We start from the raw sequence: 16,463 nt of genomic DNA, 5'->3' as shown, positions 1-16,463 counted from the left end.
CTGGTGCAGCCACTGTGGAGAACAGTATGGAGCTACCTCAGAAGACTAAAAATGGAACTCCCATTTGACCCAGTGATCCCACTACTAGGAATATATCCCAAGAAACCAGAAACGCCAATCAGAAAGGATATATGCACCCCTATGTTCATAGCAGCACAATTCACCATAGCTAAGATTTGGAAACAGCCTAAGTGCCCATCAGCAGATGAGTGGATTAGAAAACTGTGGTACATATACACAATGGAATACTATGCTGCGGTAAAAAAAAAGGAACTCTTGCCTTTTGCAACAGCATGGATGGAACTGGAGAGCATTATGCTAAGTGAAATAAGCCAGTCAGAGAAAGATAAATACCACATGATCTCACTCATTTGTGGATTATAGAGAACAACATAGACTGATGAAAAGGGACAGATCCAAAGACTGAGAAACAGCGATCAGGCTATCAATCCCCAGAAGGAAAGTAGGGGAGGGTGGGGGTAAGGGGAAGAGATCAACCGAAGGACTTGTATACATGTATATAAGCCAAACCAATGGACATGGACAACGGGGGGATGGGAGCATGAGTTTGTGTGTGGGGGGGAGGTTGGGGGTTAATGGGGGGGATGAGGACACATTTGTAATACCTTAACTAATAATAAAAAAAAAATTATATATATATATATATATATATATATATATATATATATATATAAAGAAATACAAGGAAACCAGCAAGTCTATATTATATTAGACTTGAACAACACTGTCAATGAACATGACCTGACTGACATTTTATAAAAGACTCCACCCAGTATCAACAAAGTACACATTCTCCTCAAGTATACACACAGTACTTATCAAGACAGACCAAATTCTGAGCCATAAAGCAAGTCTTAGTAAATTTAAAAGTATGTTCCCTGAGCACAAGTTTAATTAGAAATCAATAACAGTAAGTTCTCTGAAAAAAAATCCTCAATATTTTAAATTTTAAAAATCCACTTGGGGATCCAAGATAGCGACCGGCAAGAAAGTAGGGAGGAAGAGTGTGTGAGAGAGTGAGGGAGCGATAGAAGAGTGTGTGGACGTGAGTGGTGTGTGTGAGTGAGAGCTAGGGACAGTTAGATCCTGCAGGTCTTCCAAGGGGCTGCCAAACTGGCAGTCTTAGACGGTGAAACCCTGCTGCCACCACAAACACTCCAGGGAGGACACCGCCGGCACAGAGACCATGCCATCTTGAAGAACAGAACTGCTTGAGACTAGGATCCTAGCCTTGCCACTACCCAATCTGGTCTCAGTCGCAAACCAGGACCCTATAGCCACTTGGGTAAAAGACCTGCAACCACAGCTGCAGATCCATGGACACCAAGACCCCAGGCACCCCGGCCACGATTTCTGTGAGTCACAGAGCTAATCCCCCTCCCCGCCCGCCCCGTGGCAGTGGCATAAGAACTGCCAGACCCTCTCCGCAATAACAGGCCTCCTGCTCACACACAGCAGCGGTGGCTCTACCTGAATTTGAGCCTGGGTGTGTGGACACAGGAAGTTTGTTTCCCGCGACCAGACCCCGGGTGCACTCAGGGAGGCTTCGCTGAATTTGATCCTGGGTGAGCGAACTCGGGGAGCTTGTCTCCTGTGACCAGACCCCATGCCCACGCAGGGAGGCTGTGCTGAATTTGAGCCTGGGTATGCAAACTTGGGAAGCTGAATTTGAGCCTGAGCATGCGAACTCAGGGAGTTTGTTTCCGATGACCAGATCCTGTGCCCACACTGGAGGTCTGCGCTGAATTTGAGCCTCGGTGCACAGACACGGGGAGTTTGTTTCCCGCAGTGAACACCCACGTGACCAGAACCCACGCCCACACAGGGCGGCAGTGCCACCTTTGATTCAGGGCAAGTGCACACAGAAGTCTGTTTTCCGCAGGGCAGGAGTGGACCTCCTGCCAACACAGTGCGACTGTGAAACCCGGCCCCCCAAGCAGTCCGGGGACCCTGATTCTCCACGTGAGAGGCAGCACTGAGCACCAGTGACTTCAATCTGTTTCTCATTGTATGCACCTGGGATCTCTGATTCCTAGTGCATTCACACTAAGAGCAGTGACCCCAATTCTTGGTGCATGCACAAACAGGGACCCTGATTCTTGGCGCAAGGCTGCACCAAGCAAGAGACTCTGATACTCAAATCTCGACACGGACACAGGAGGTCTCTGACCCCTGACATATGCTAGGGGACTGTGAGTTTTTGTCACACACCAGTGAGGTCTCTATTTTAGCACAGCGCAAGCAAGGTCCCTGATTCTAGAATTCTAGATGCGTACACGATGCCACACTAAGCGCCTGTGACTCTGATCCTGGGTGAGCATGGCTCCCACCAATCCACGGCAGCCACACGTTGTGGTGTTGGAGCTCCTCAGTGACACTGGGGGGTGCGAAGCTCCCACTGCACATGGCGCAGGCCCCTGCAACTCGACATTTGAAAATTCTGGTGATAGTAAGAATGGGGAGACAACAAAACAATCCCCAGAGGAAAGAAAATGAGAAATCGCCAAGAAAAGAAATAAGTGAAACGGAAGCATGAAACAGATTAAGAATTCAGAGTAATGGTCATACAGTTCATACACCGGATGGACGAGAAAAATCAACAACCTATGCAAAAATCAGGAAGAAATAAAATGTGATATAACTACAATCAAAAACACCATGGAAGGTTTCAACAGTAGACTAGAAGAAAAAGAGGACCAAATTAGTGAGTTAGAAGATAAGATAGAGAGACAAGCCCAATCTAAACACTAACTGGAGAAAAATATTAAAAGCAGGAGGAGAGCCTAAGGGAGGTTTGGGACAATGCAAAACGAAGTAATATATGTATAATAGGGCTGCCAGAAGGCAAAGAAAAGCAGCAAGGATTAGAAAATCTATTTGAAGAAATAATGACAGAAAACGTCCCTGATATGGGGATGAAAAAAGTTACACACATAGAGAGTCCCAAGCAAGATGAATCCCAAAAGACCCACACCAAGACACATCATAATTACAATGGCAAATGTTAAAGACAAAGAGAGAACCTTAAAGGCAGAGAGAGAGAGAGAGAGAGAGAGAGAGAGAGATACCTACAAAGGATCCCCTACCAGATTATCAAATGATTTCTCAACAGAAACACATAAAGCTAGAAGGAAATGGAAGGAGGTATACAAAGTGATGGCAAAGCAAAGGACTGAATCCAAGAATACTATATCCAGAAAGACTATCAATCAAAATTGATGGGGAAATCAGGAGCTTTGCAGAAAAAAAAGGCTAAGGGAGTTTATCACTACCAAGCCAGCAATGCAAGAAATGCTAAAGGGAATACTATAAAAAGAAGAAACAGAAAGGAAGGAACACAGGCATAAAGCACAGAAATGGCTACAAACAAGTACCTATCTTAATAACTTTAAACATCAATGGATTAAATGCTCCAAACAAAAGACATCAAGTGACTGAATGGATAAGAAAACATGACCTATATATATGCTGTCTACAGGAGACCCTCCTCAGAACAAGGGACTCACACAGACTGAAAGTGAAGGGATGGAAAAATATCTATCAGGCAAATGAAAATGAAAAAAAAAGCTGGGGTAGCAATACTTATATCTGACAAAATAGACCTCAAAGTGAAGACTATAATAAGAGACAAGCAAGGTCACTTCATAATTCTAAAGGGATCAATACAACAAGAGGATATAACTCTGGTAAACATTAATGTACCCAATGCAGGAGCACACAAATACATAAAAAAACTTCTGAAAGATATCAGGGGTTAGATTGACAGCAACACAGGCATAGTAGGCAACTTTAATACCCCATTAACATCACTGGATAAATCCTCTAAACAAAAAATTAGCAAAGAAACATCAATACTAAACGACTCACTAGATCAGATGGACTTAATCGGCATCTTTAGAACATTCCACCCCAACACTACAGAATATACAATCTTCTCAAGTGCACATAGGACATTTTCAAAGATAGACCACATATTGGGACACAGGAAAAGTCTCTCCAAATTCAAGAAAATTGAAATCATATCAAGCATCTTCTCAGATCACAGTGGCATAAAATTAGAAATCAACTACAGTAAAAACAATCACAAAAGGTCAAACACTTGGAGGCTGAATAGCATACTATTAAACAATGAGTGGGATACCAAAGAGATCAAAGAAGAAATAAAACATATCCTGGAAACAAACAATAATGAAAACACAACAATCCAAAATGTTTGGGACAGAGTTGGAAGCAGTCCTGAGAGGGAAGTTCATAGCATTACAGGCCTACCTTAAAAAACACGAAAAACTGATAATAAAACATCTAACTCTGCAACTTGAAGAATTAGAAAGAAAGGAACAAGAAAAGCTCAGAGTGAGCAGAAGGAAGGAAAAAATAAAGATCAGAGCGGAAATAAATGACATGGAGACCAAAAAAAACAATACAAAAGATCAATGAAACCAAGAGCTGGTTCTTTGAAAGGATAAACAAAATTGATGACCCTCTAGGCAGGTCACCAAGAAGCAAAGAGAGAGGACCCAAATAAAATCAGAAATGAAAGAGGTGAAATAACAACAGACCCCACAGAAATACGAAGAATCATAAAAAAAATACTATGAGCAACTCTACTCCAACAATCTGGTCAACCTAGAAGAAATGGACATATTCCTAGAAAAAATACGACTTTTCAAAACTCAACCAGGAGGAATCAAAAAATTTGAATAGGCTGATAACTATGGAGGAAATTGAAGCAGTAATCAAAAATCTTCCAACAAACAAGAGCCCTGGACCACACGGCTTCACAGGGGAGTTTTATAAAACATTCAAAGAGGAATAAAACCTATCTTCCTTAGACTATTCCAAAAAATTCAAGAGGAAGGAGCACTTCCAAGCTCTTTCTACAAAGCCAGCATTATCCTAATCCCAAAACCAGATAAAGACAATACAAAGAAAGAGAACTACAGAAAATCCCTCATGAACATAGACGCCAAAATCCTCAACAAAATTCTAGCAAATTGAATCCAGCATTACATTAGAAAGATCATACTCCATGACCAAGTGGGATTTATTCGGGGGATCAAGGATGGTACAATATTCGTAAATCAATAAACATAATGCACCATATAAACAAATTGAGAGATAGAAACCATATAATCATATCCATTATTGCAGAAAAAGCACTTGAAAAAAATCCAACAACCTTTCTTGATAAAAACCATCAGCAAGGTGGGAATAGAAGGATCATACCTCAACATAATAAAAGCCACATATGACAAACCCACAGCCAACATCATACTCAATGGGCAAAATCTAAAACCATTTCCACTAAGAACAGGAACAAGACAGGAATGTCCACTCTCAATACTCCTGTTTGACATAGTACTGGAAATACTAGCCATTGTGGTCAGATAAGAAGAAGAAGTAAAAGGCATCCAAACTGGAAAAGAAGAAGTAAAACTGTCCTTATTCACAGATGACATGATATTGTACATGGAAAACTGCGAAGACTCCATCAAAAAACTACTAGACTTAAATGAATTCGGCAATGTAGCAGGATATAAAATTAACACCCAGAAGTCTGTGGCTTTTCTATACACCAATAATGAAATCAGAGAAAGAGAAATTTAAAAAGCAATCCCATTTACTATTGCAACAAAAAAATTAAGATACCTAGGAATAAGTTTAACCAAGGAGATAAAGCACCTGTACTCAAAAAATTTCAGGACACTGAAAAAAGAGATAGAAGAAGACATGAACAAATAGAAGAATATACCATGTTCATGGATTGGTAGAATCAACATCATTAAAATGTCCATACTACCCAAAGCAATCTATAAATTCAATGCAATCCCCATTAAAATATCAACAGCATACTTCAAAGACCTAGAACAAACTCTCCAAAAATTTATCTGGAATAAAAAAAAATACCCTGAATAGCTATAGCAATCTTGAGAAAGAAGAACAATGTTGGAGGGATCACAATACCAGATATCAAGCTATACTACAAAGCCACTGTTCTCAAAACTGCCTGGTACTGGCACAAGAACAGACATATAAACCAGTGGAACAGAACAGAGAACCCAGAAGTCAACACAAGCCATTATGCTCAATTAATATTTGACAAAGGAGGCAAGACTATACAATGCAGTCAAGACAGTCTCTTCAATAAATGGTGCTGGGAAAACTGGACAGATACTTGCAAAAAAATGAAACTAGACCACCAACTTACACCATACACAAAAACAAACTCAAAATGGATAAAGGACTTACAAATAAGATGGGAAACCATAAAAATCTTAGAAGCTATAGGCAGCAAACTAGCAGACATTTGTCATAGCAATATATTTAACGATACAGCTCCTAGGGCAATGGAAACTAAAGAGAAAATAAACAAATGGGACTACATCAAAATATAAAGCTTCTGCACAGCAAAAGAAACCATCAACAAAACAACAAGAAGACCCACTGCATGGGAGAACATATTTGCCAATGTTATCTCCGATAAGGGTTTAATCTCCAACATTTACAGGGAACTCCTACAACTTAACAAAAGGAAGACAAACAATCAAAAAATGGGCAAATGACCCAAATAGACACTTTTCGAAAAAGGACATTCAGAAAGCCAAGAGACATATGAAAACATGCTCAAAGTCACTAATCATCTGAGAGATGCAAGTCAAAACCACAGTGAGGTACCATCTCACACCTGTCAGAATGGCTATCATCAACAAATCAACAAACGACAAGTGCTGGATAGGATGCGGAGAAAAAGGAACCCTCCTTCACTGCTGGTGGGAATGCAGCCACTGTGGAAAACAGTTTGGAGTTTCCTCAAGAAATTTAAAATGGAATTGCCATTTGACCCAGTAATAGTACTTCTGGGAATATATCCCAAGAGAACAGAAACACCAATCAGAAAGGACATATGCACCCCTATGTTCATAGCAGCACAATTTACAATAGCTAAGATTTGGAAACAGCCTAAATGCCCATCAGCAGATGAGTGGATTAGAAAACCGTTGTACATCTACACAACGGAATACTACGCTGCTATAAAAAAGAAGGAATTCTTACCATTTGCAAGAGCATGGATGGAACTGGAGAGCATTATGCTAAGTGAAATAAGCCAGTCAGTGAAAGAAAAATACCACACGATCTCACTCATTTGTGGAATATAAAGAACATTATAAACATATGAATAAAAATAGACACAGAGGCAAAGAAGCAGCGAACAGACTGTTAAACTACAGTGGGAAGGCTTGAGGGTTGGCGGGGGGGGGGAGGTAAGAGATCAACCAAAGGACTTGTATGCATGCATATAAGCATAACCTATGGATGCAAAACACTAGAGGGGTGCAGTTTGAGGGCATGTGCCAGCGGGTAAGGGAGGCTGGTGGAAGGTCAATTGGGAAAAAAAAAGGAGACATATGTACTAGTATTTGTAATACTTTAAACAATAAAATAAATAAAATTCAATAAATAAAGGCAAATGAAATTTTTAAAAAATCCACTTGGATAAATAAATTAAAAGGGAGATTGAGAAGTATTTTCAACTCAATGTGATTCACCATGTCAACTAAAAATGGAAAACATATATCATCTCCATAGATAAGAGAATATATTAAAAAACATTTGACAAACTCCAACATCCCTTCCCAATTTAAAACTCAGCAAACCAGGAATAAAAATTACTTCAAGTCAATGAAGAGCATCTATGAAAAAACCTACAGTTAACATCATACTTAACAGTGAAAAGTCAAGCTTTCTAAGATAATGAACAATACAAGGATGTTCACTCTCATCAGTTCTATTTAACATTGCATTGGAGGTTCTAATCATTATAATCAGGCAAGAAAAAGAAATAAATAAAAAGCAGCCAGGTTGGCAAGGAAGAAGTAAAAGTGTCTCTTTTTTCCCCTTCTTCATTAACTCTTTATTACAAGTCACACTCTTATAGAAATATATGTGGACTTCAGTGAAAAAAATCAAATGTATCCAAGAGTAAAAAACACAGCACATAAAGTAGTATATGCATTCCAGTGTTTGTGCCGGAGAGAGCAGACGCCCAGGAAAAAAAGCTCTTCTAAAATGGCCTGGCTCAAGCCCACCTGCGAACAGTTCAGGGTGGCACAGGCCAGCCTCAGTCACAGTGTGGTGACCACCACCTCTTCCCGCAGCCGGGCGGGTGGGTAGCACCAGCTCCTGGGGCCTCTCGGCCAGTGGCAACCCCAGGCTGCTGATGGGTGCCAGGAACAACCTCTCAGGCTGGGCTACATCTGGCCCTGCGGGGGCAGCAGGAAAGACATCCCTTGTCTCCTGGGCTTCAGGCCAGTCCTCAGAAGTCCTCTGTTATTCTGCCTCTTTCAGGAAGATCTCACTCAGAATGACCCACACGGACAAGTCTGTATGGATGGAGGGGCACAGTGCTTCCAGGGGACCGAAGGCAGGGTCCATCTCGCCCTCGGCCACGCCTTTGTAGGAACCTATCCAGAGGTAGCCATCGCAGCTGCTCCGGAGGGTGGTTGAGCAGCCCTTCTGCAGGGCCTCCTTGTCTGACTGGGGGTTATCAAAGGGCAGTACCTCCAGAGAAATGTTAAAGAGCTTGTCCTCTGGGTGCTCAATGTTTCCCCTGCGAAGAAGAACTGCTCAAGGCGCAGTGGCTGGAAGAAGCAGACGCGGACGCGGATAAAGTCCCCTGCAGCAGGCGTGAAGGCCCAGAAGAAACCTCACACAGGTATGCCTTCTCCAGGGTGAAGTGCTGGTATGTTTTAAGGCTTGTGCTCACTAGGGCCGCGCTGGGGGGAGGGGGGGGGACGTTGTTGTGGGCTCCTTCTGTAGTGCCTGCTTCCCAAAGTCCTTGTCCTTCAGTTTCCGAATCTTGCCCACCAGTGAGAAGTGCGTGCCTACGTGCTGGAAGGGGGTTGGCTTGAAGTGAATACAGAGGTTACAGTGCTTCTGCTGGTTACAGTGCTTCGCATCCTTCTCAGGGTTGCAGACCTTCACCCACAGAATGTGGTTTAGGAACCAGTCGATGGGCTTGTCCCGGTGGAACATGAGGATAAACTCCATAATCAGGCTCAGGCCCAGTGACTTGAACATCTTCCCAATGAAGCCCAGCTGGGTGAATTCCATGATCATCCAGTCCTCTGAAGGCTGCTGGAGAGAGAAGTTGTTCATAGTGCTTGGGTAGTTGGGCTTGGCCACTATGTTGTCCTCCACCTGTACGTAGTAGATGCCTTTGGACTGCTATTACATCATGAGGAAGCAGTAATCGAGGTTCTGTTTGGTCCTTCACCTCTCTCCTTAGGGTCCCCAAAGGACTCTCGGAGCCGGGAGAAGCCAGGGTAGAAGTGTGGGGAAGGGGCGATGACCTCCCGGAGCCCAGAATGGATCTCTGTGGGAAACAAGGCCTTTATGTTTTCCATCACCACGAAGGTGTACTGCGGGTCAGTCTTGGCAATCAGCACCACGATGACCGAGTCCTTCTGAGAGCTCAGCTCTGAGATGAGCGAGTACAGCGTGTTGGTCAGATACAAATGTACCTCGCACGGCACACTGGGGATGCCCACCACCAGTGACACTCCCGTGCGGCCCTGGCCCACGTGCACTGTGGGCTGCAGGCTGCTTACCTTGGCCAGCAGGTGCGGCAGGTGGTGGAAGACGGTAGGTAAGTGCAGGACATGTTCATGAGAGATGTTCCACAGCTTCAGTCATGGGTCCTCGGTGAGCCTGCCCCAGGTGTGATTGCCGTCTCCGTCTCGCAGCGCCTGCCTCTCTGACATGCCCTCTTGATGTCATCCAGCAGCTCCTCGGAGTGCTTTAGGCTCTCCTGCTCAGCTGCGTGCAACCAGTTCGCAGTGCCAGAACTCCCGTTGGTACACGTCCACCACATCACCTGTCGCTGGTACAGCAGGTCCTGGAGGGCTGTGCACGCTAGGCCTTTCTGGTCTCACTAGTGCCATCTTAATTTGCTGTCATCCACAACTCCTTGTTCTTGCCTAAGGGCCATGTCTTCACACACATGCTGTCCTCTCTTCTGCGTGGGATCCCGTTCCTCCTCTGGGCCAAATGAACACCCTGTAGCCTTCAAGGCCTGGTTTCAAAGTCTCATAAGTAAATTTGTCTTAATTCATAGACAACATAATTATTTATGTAGGAAATCTAATTGATTTTCCTAGAACTAATAAATGGATTTTAGAAAGGTTGCAGGATACATGATCAATAAATAAGAATTAAATTTATACAAATTAATAAAGAATAGTTGGAATTTGAAAATGTCAAAATTTACAAAAACATCAAGAATATAAAATACTTAGGGATAAATATGGCAATTATTCAGTGTGAAAGGTCTGCACACTGAAAATTGCCAGAAATTTAAGAACACATAAATATATAGAGATATATACTTTGTTCATGAATAGTAAGATTTAACATTGTTAAGATGCCAAAGCAGGCAAAATAATGGTTCCCCCAAAGATGACCATGTCCTAACACCTGGAACCTGTGAAATCTGTTATCTTACCCAGCAAAGGGGACCGTTCAGATGTGATGAAGTTAAGGATTCTATGATAGGAAGAATATCCTGGGTTATCCAGGTGCACTCAGTGTAATAACAAGGGTCCTTCTAAGGCAGGGATCCTCAAACTACGGCCCACGGGCCACATGCAAATACAAATATTGTATTTGTTTCCGTTTTGTTTTTTTACTCCAAAATAAGATATGTGCAGTGTGCATAGGAATTTGTTCATAGTTTTTTTTTAAACTATAGTCCGGCCCTCCAACAGTCTGAGGGACAGTGAACTGGCCCCCTTTTAAAAAGTTTGAGGACCCCTGTTCTAAGGCAATGGTTCTCAACCTTGGCTGCACATTAGAAGCACCTGGGAATCTTTTTAAAATCCTGATTTCTGGGCCTCCGAGGCCCAGATTTTAAAAAGATTCCCAGGTGCTTCTAATGTGCAGCCAAGGTTGAGAACCACTGTTCTAAGGAAAAGAGGGAAGGAAATGTGACTGCTGGCTTTGAAGATGAAAGGGTGGTACAAGGCAAGAATTCAGGCAGCCCTAGAAGCTTGAATAGACAAGAAACAGAATCTCCCCTAGAGCCTCCAGAGGAATGTAGCCCTGCTGACACCTTGATTTTAGCCCTACAAGATCTATTTCAGACTTTGACCTCCAGAACTGTAAGCTAATAAGTTTGGGTTGTTTTAAGCCACTAAGTTTCTGGCAATTTGTTACAGCTGTAGTAATCAAATCCTAAATTCTTTTATAAAATTTAACAAGCTGATTCTAAAATTCATGTGAAAACACCAGAGTTCAAGGAAAAGAGACCATACAGCAAGCATTTAAGTCAGTCAGTTAACATTAACAAAGTTACCACTATATACTGCTCTCTCATAAATATTTGGGAAAGAAAAAAAATCATAGAAGCAGTGTTTCTAACCTTAAGCTTTATTCAATCATTTGTTGATTCAACAAATATCTATTGGGCACCTATTAAATGACCAAACATTTTTCTAGATAGTATACATCATTGAATGAAACACTGGCCAGCCTCATGGAGCTAATGTGAGATAGGGTGCAGGACAATGGTATAGACAACAATTAACAATAAATATAATTAGTGGCATACTAAGGGTGGGATGGTGGGAGTCATCAACCCTGGTGTAGACAATACAGGAATGGTTTGCCAAGAATTTATAGACAACCTACTGAATGGGAGAAGATATTTCCAAATGACATATCTGATAAGGGGTTAATAATCCAAAATATATAAATGACTCATACAATTCACATTCGAAAAAAAACCAATTCCATTTAAAATTGAGCAGAGAACCTGAACAGAAGACATACAGAGGTGCCAAGAGACACATGAAAAGATGCTCAAGCCCTAGCCGGTTTCACTCAGAGCGTCAGCCTGTGGACTGAAGGGTCCCGGGTTTGATTCCAGTCAAGGGCACATACCTCAGTTGCAAACTTCTCCCCAGCCCAGGCCCCGGGCTGGGGCTCTTGCAGGAGGCAACCAATTGATTTGTTTCTCTCACATCGATATTTCTCTCTGTCTTTCCCTCTCTCTTCCACTCTCTCTAAGAATCAATGGAAAATATCCTCGGGTGAAGATTAAAAAAAAAAAAAAAAAAAAGATGCTCAACATACTAATCATCAGGGAAATGCAAATAAAACCACAATGAGATATCACCTCACGTGTAAGAATGGCTATCATCAATAAATCGACACACAACAAGTACTGAAAAGAAAGCCCTCATGCACTGTTGGTGGAAATGTAGACTGGTGTAGTCATTGTGGAGAACAGTAAGGAGTTTACTCAAAAAATAAAAAATGGGGAGAAAACCAAGATGGCGGCATAGGTAAACACTGGAGATTGCTGCTTACCACAACCACTTCAAGAATACAACTAGGAGAAACCAAGATGGCGGCATAGGTTAACGCCGGAGTTTGCTGCCTCGAACAACCACTTCAAAAATACAACTAAAAGACCGAACGGACATCATCCAGAACCACAGGAAGGCTGGCTGAGTGGAAATTCTACAACTAGGAGGAAAGAGAATATCATACCGAGACTCAGAGGAGGCGCAGTGCTGAAGTGAAATACTAAGGTGCGGAGTGCACGCGGAACGGGCTGGAGGTGGAGGGCGCGGTTGTTGTTTTCAATCGGGAGGGAGTTTCAGACTCTGAGCTCCAGATCTGGGCGAGTCTCTAGGGACCCAGACTCAAACGGGAGAAGCGGGACTGTCTGGCTTCAGTCGGAACTCGAAGGCAGCTTTCTCTCTGAGGTTTGCAGCGGTTGCTGGGACTCTGTGAGGCAGAGCCCCTGGGGAGGGAAAAGAGAGCGGCCATAACTGCTCACTCCGCCAACCCTGTAGATCCCCTGGGACCCGCCCTGCCCAAGCCCTGCACAAAGGCATTTGCTGGATAGCCTCAGGCAAAGGCTAGATTAGCATCGCCCTAGAGATCCAGCACAGAAGCCCTCCCACTGCAGACAGAGCTGACACTAATAGCCAGTTAGCCTGGAGGTCAAATCACCCCCAGTATTGCCGAAAACAATTAAGGCTTAACTACAACAAGACTGCGCACAAAGACCACAAGGGGGTGCACCAAGAAAGCATAAAAAATGCGAAGACAAAGAAACATGACAGAAATGGAGGATATAGACCTAAAAAATGCAATTTTAAGGTCTTTCAATAATTTTCTAGAAACTGCCAATAAATGTAGTGAGATCCTCAAGAAATCTAATGAGACCATCGATGTTGTGATAAAGAAGCAACTAGAAATTAAGCATACACTGACTGAAATAAAAAATATTATACAGACACCAAACAGCAGACCAGAGGAGCGCAAGAATCAAGTCAAAGATTTGAAATGCGAAGAAGCAAAAAAACACCCAACCGGAAAAGCAAAATGAAAAAAGAATCCAAAAATACGAAGACAGTGTAAGCAGCCTCTGGGACAGCTTCAAGCGTACCAACATCAGAATTATAGGGGTGCCAGAAGATGACAGACAGCAAGATATGGAAAAACTATTTGAAGAAATAATGACAGAAAACTTCCCCCACCTGGTGAAAGAAATAGACTTACAGGTCCAGGAAGCGCAGAGAACCCCAAACAAAAGGAATCCAAAGAGGACGACACCAAGACACATCATAATTAAAATGCCAAGAGCAAAAGACAAAGAGAGAATCTTAAAAGAAGCAAGAGAAAGACAGTCAGTGACCTACAAGGGAGTACCCATACGACTGTCAGCTGATTTCTCAACAGAAACTTTGCAGGCCAGAAGGGAGTGGCAAGAAATATTCAAAGTGATGAATGCCAAGAACCTACAACCAAGATTACTTTATCCAGCAAAGCTATCATTCAGAATTGAAGGTCAGATAAAGAGCTTCACAGATAAGGAAAAGCTAAAGGAGTTCATCACCACCAAACCAGGATTATATGAAATGCTGAAAGGTATCCTTTAAGAAGAGAAAGAAGAAGAAAAAGGTAAAGATACAAATTATGAACAACAAACATGCATCTATCAACAAGTGAATCTAAGAATCAAGTGAATAAATAATCTGATGAACAGAATGAACTGGTGATTATAATAGAATCAGGGACATAGAAAGGGAATGGACTGACTATTCTTGGGGGAGAAAGGGGTGTGGGAGATGCGGGAAGAGACTGGACAAAAATCGTGCACATATGGATGAGGATAGTGGGGGTAGGGGGTGAGGGCGGAGGGTGGGGTGGGAACCGGGTGGAGGGGAGCTATGGGGGGAAAAAAGAGGAACTGTAATAATCTGAACAATAAAGATTTAATTTAAAAAAATAAAAAGTAAAAATGGAACTGCTATTTGATCCAGTAATTTCACTTCTGGGATTATATCTGAAGAAATGTGAAACACTAATTCAAAAGAATATATGCATCTCACATGTTCATTACAGCCTAATTTACAGTAGCCAAGATTTGGAAGCAACCCAAGGGTCCATGAGTACATGAGTGGATAAAAAAAACACACAGCTGTTTTTAGGAAACTCATATAACTTAACGAAAGGAAGATAAACAATCCAATTGAAAAATGGGCAAAGGACCTAAATAGACACTTTCCAAAGAGGACATACAGAAGGCCAAGAGACATAAGAAAACATGCTCAAAGTCACTAATCATCTGAGGGATGCAAGTCAAAACGATGATGAGGTACCATCTCACACCTGTCAGAATGGCTATCATTAACAAATCAACAAATGACAAGTGCTGGATAGGATGCAGAGAAAAAGGAACCCTCGTGCACTGCTGGTGGGAATGCAGACTGGCGTAGCCACTGTGGAAAACAGTTTGGAGTTTCCTCAAAAAATTAAAAATGGAACTCCCATTTGACCCAGTAATCTCACTTCTAGGAATATATTCCAAGAAATCAGAAACACCAATCAGAAAGGATATATGTACCCTTATGTTCATAGCAGCACAATTTGTAATAGCTAAGATATGGAAAGAGCCTAAGTGCCCATTAGCAGATGAGTGGATTAAAAAACTGTGGTACATCTACACAATGGAATACTACACTGCTGTAAAAAAGAAGGAATTCTTACCATTTGCAACAGCATGGATGGAAGTGGAGAGCATTATGCTAAGTGAAATAAGCCAGTCAGAGAAAGATAAATATCACATGATCTCACTCATTTGTGGAATATAATAAACAACATAAACTGATGAAAAACAAATAGATCCAAAACTTGAAAAGATGGCGGCTGGCAGGATGGAGGTGAGGGATAGGAAGTGAGTGAGTGAGGAGATGAAAGGAGAGTGTGTAGATGTGTGTGGTGTGTGTGTGAGTGAGGGAGGGACAGTTAAATCCGGCAGGAGCAGCAGAGGCTGGCAGACCAGGCTCTCTAGGACAGGGAAAGAATACCACCACTGTGGGCACTCCCCGGACTGTGGGACTCGGGCACGGAGCCCACACCATCTTGAAGGGGAGAGTGGCCTCTTCTAGGAACTCATCAGCACCACCACCCAGACAGGCCTTGGACACTGCCCGTAACCCAGCAGCCACTCCAGCTAAAATCCTGCTGCCCCACCCACAGACCCTTGGACCCTGAAACTTCCACCTCCAAAGGTGCACCACTCCCACAGCAGTAAGTGCAACTTCCCCCCTCCCCAGCAGCCACATTCGTGCATTTCCAACATTCGCGCGTTTCCAACATTCACGCATTTCTAGCACTCAGACTTCCAGGGCACACCACTCCATAGGCAGCTCTTCGATGCCACTGTGACCCCCTGCTGGTGATTTTGAACAGACAAGGGCGTGCTGCCCTGCAGTAGAAATTCTGAATTCCCTCTTCCCGAATAACTGCTCACAGACAACCCAGCTACACATCTTTAGCACCAGGGCCGCTCAGAGTGTGTCAGATATCTGCACCGGTAAACTTACCGCCACAGTTGTGCATTTCCAATGAGCAGGCACCCAGAGGCCATCTATCCACAGGGCACTCATGGGAGGTGCTGCGAGCCCCCGCTAGGTGTGATCGTGGACAAACAGGGACACACTCCCCCCAGCAGTAAAAATTCTGAATTCACTCACCCTGGATACCTGCCCACAGATGCCTCAATCATGTGGGTTCAGTGCCAGGGCCCTGCTATGCTGGCAAACGAACCGCTGGTGCCCCCTGTGAGCCACCACTGGGAGCACACGCCTATCCACCACAAGTGCAGCAGCAAAAACTGAGTCTGCCCACCCCAGAGCTGCAGAACTCTGGGCACTACAGTTGCACGCTTTTCCAGTGCCACTGTGAGTCCCCGTTGGGCACACGCAACTTCAACCAAGGGCATAAGACAGCAAAAATTGGGACACCCCCATCCACGGCTGCTGCTGACTTCTAGACACCGCGGTTGCGCATTTCCAGCTCACAGGCCTACATCAAGAGAGCCCAAATAGCTTAAGTAGGGAGCTATGCTAGATTACCAAGCCTAGGAG

General features: G+C 43.2%; 1 protein-coding gene and 1 pseudogene across 1 annotated transcript in view; both read right to left on the bottom strand.

Moving 5' to 3' along the window:
- REC114 (REC114 meiotic recombination protein) overlaps positions 1–16,463 on the bottom strand; it is a 175,889-nt gene that overhangs the window by 109,465 nt on the left and 49,961 nt on the right. The window lies entirely within an intron of this gene.
- On the bottom strand, positions 8,350–9,962 carry LOC118670517 (annotated as a pseudogene).

Source organism: Myotis myotis, unplaced genomic scaffold, assembly GCF_014108235.1.
Source record: "Myotis myotis isolate mMyoMyo1 unplaced genomic scaffold, mMyoMyo1.p scaffold_m19_p_1, whole genome shotgun sequence".
Lineage (NCBI taxonomy): Eukaryota > Metazoa > Chordata > Mammalia > Chiroptera > Vespertilionidae > Myotis > Myotis myotis.
The sequence above is the reverse complement of the archived record's forward strand: the minus strand, read 5'-3'. Positions and strand labels throughout refer to the sequence as shown.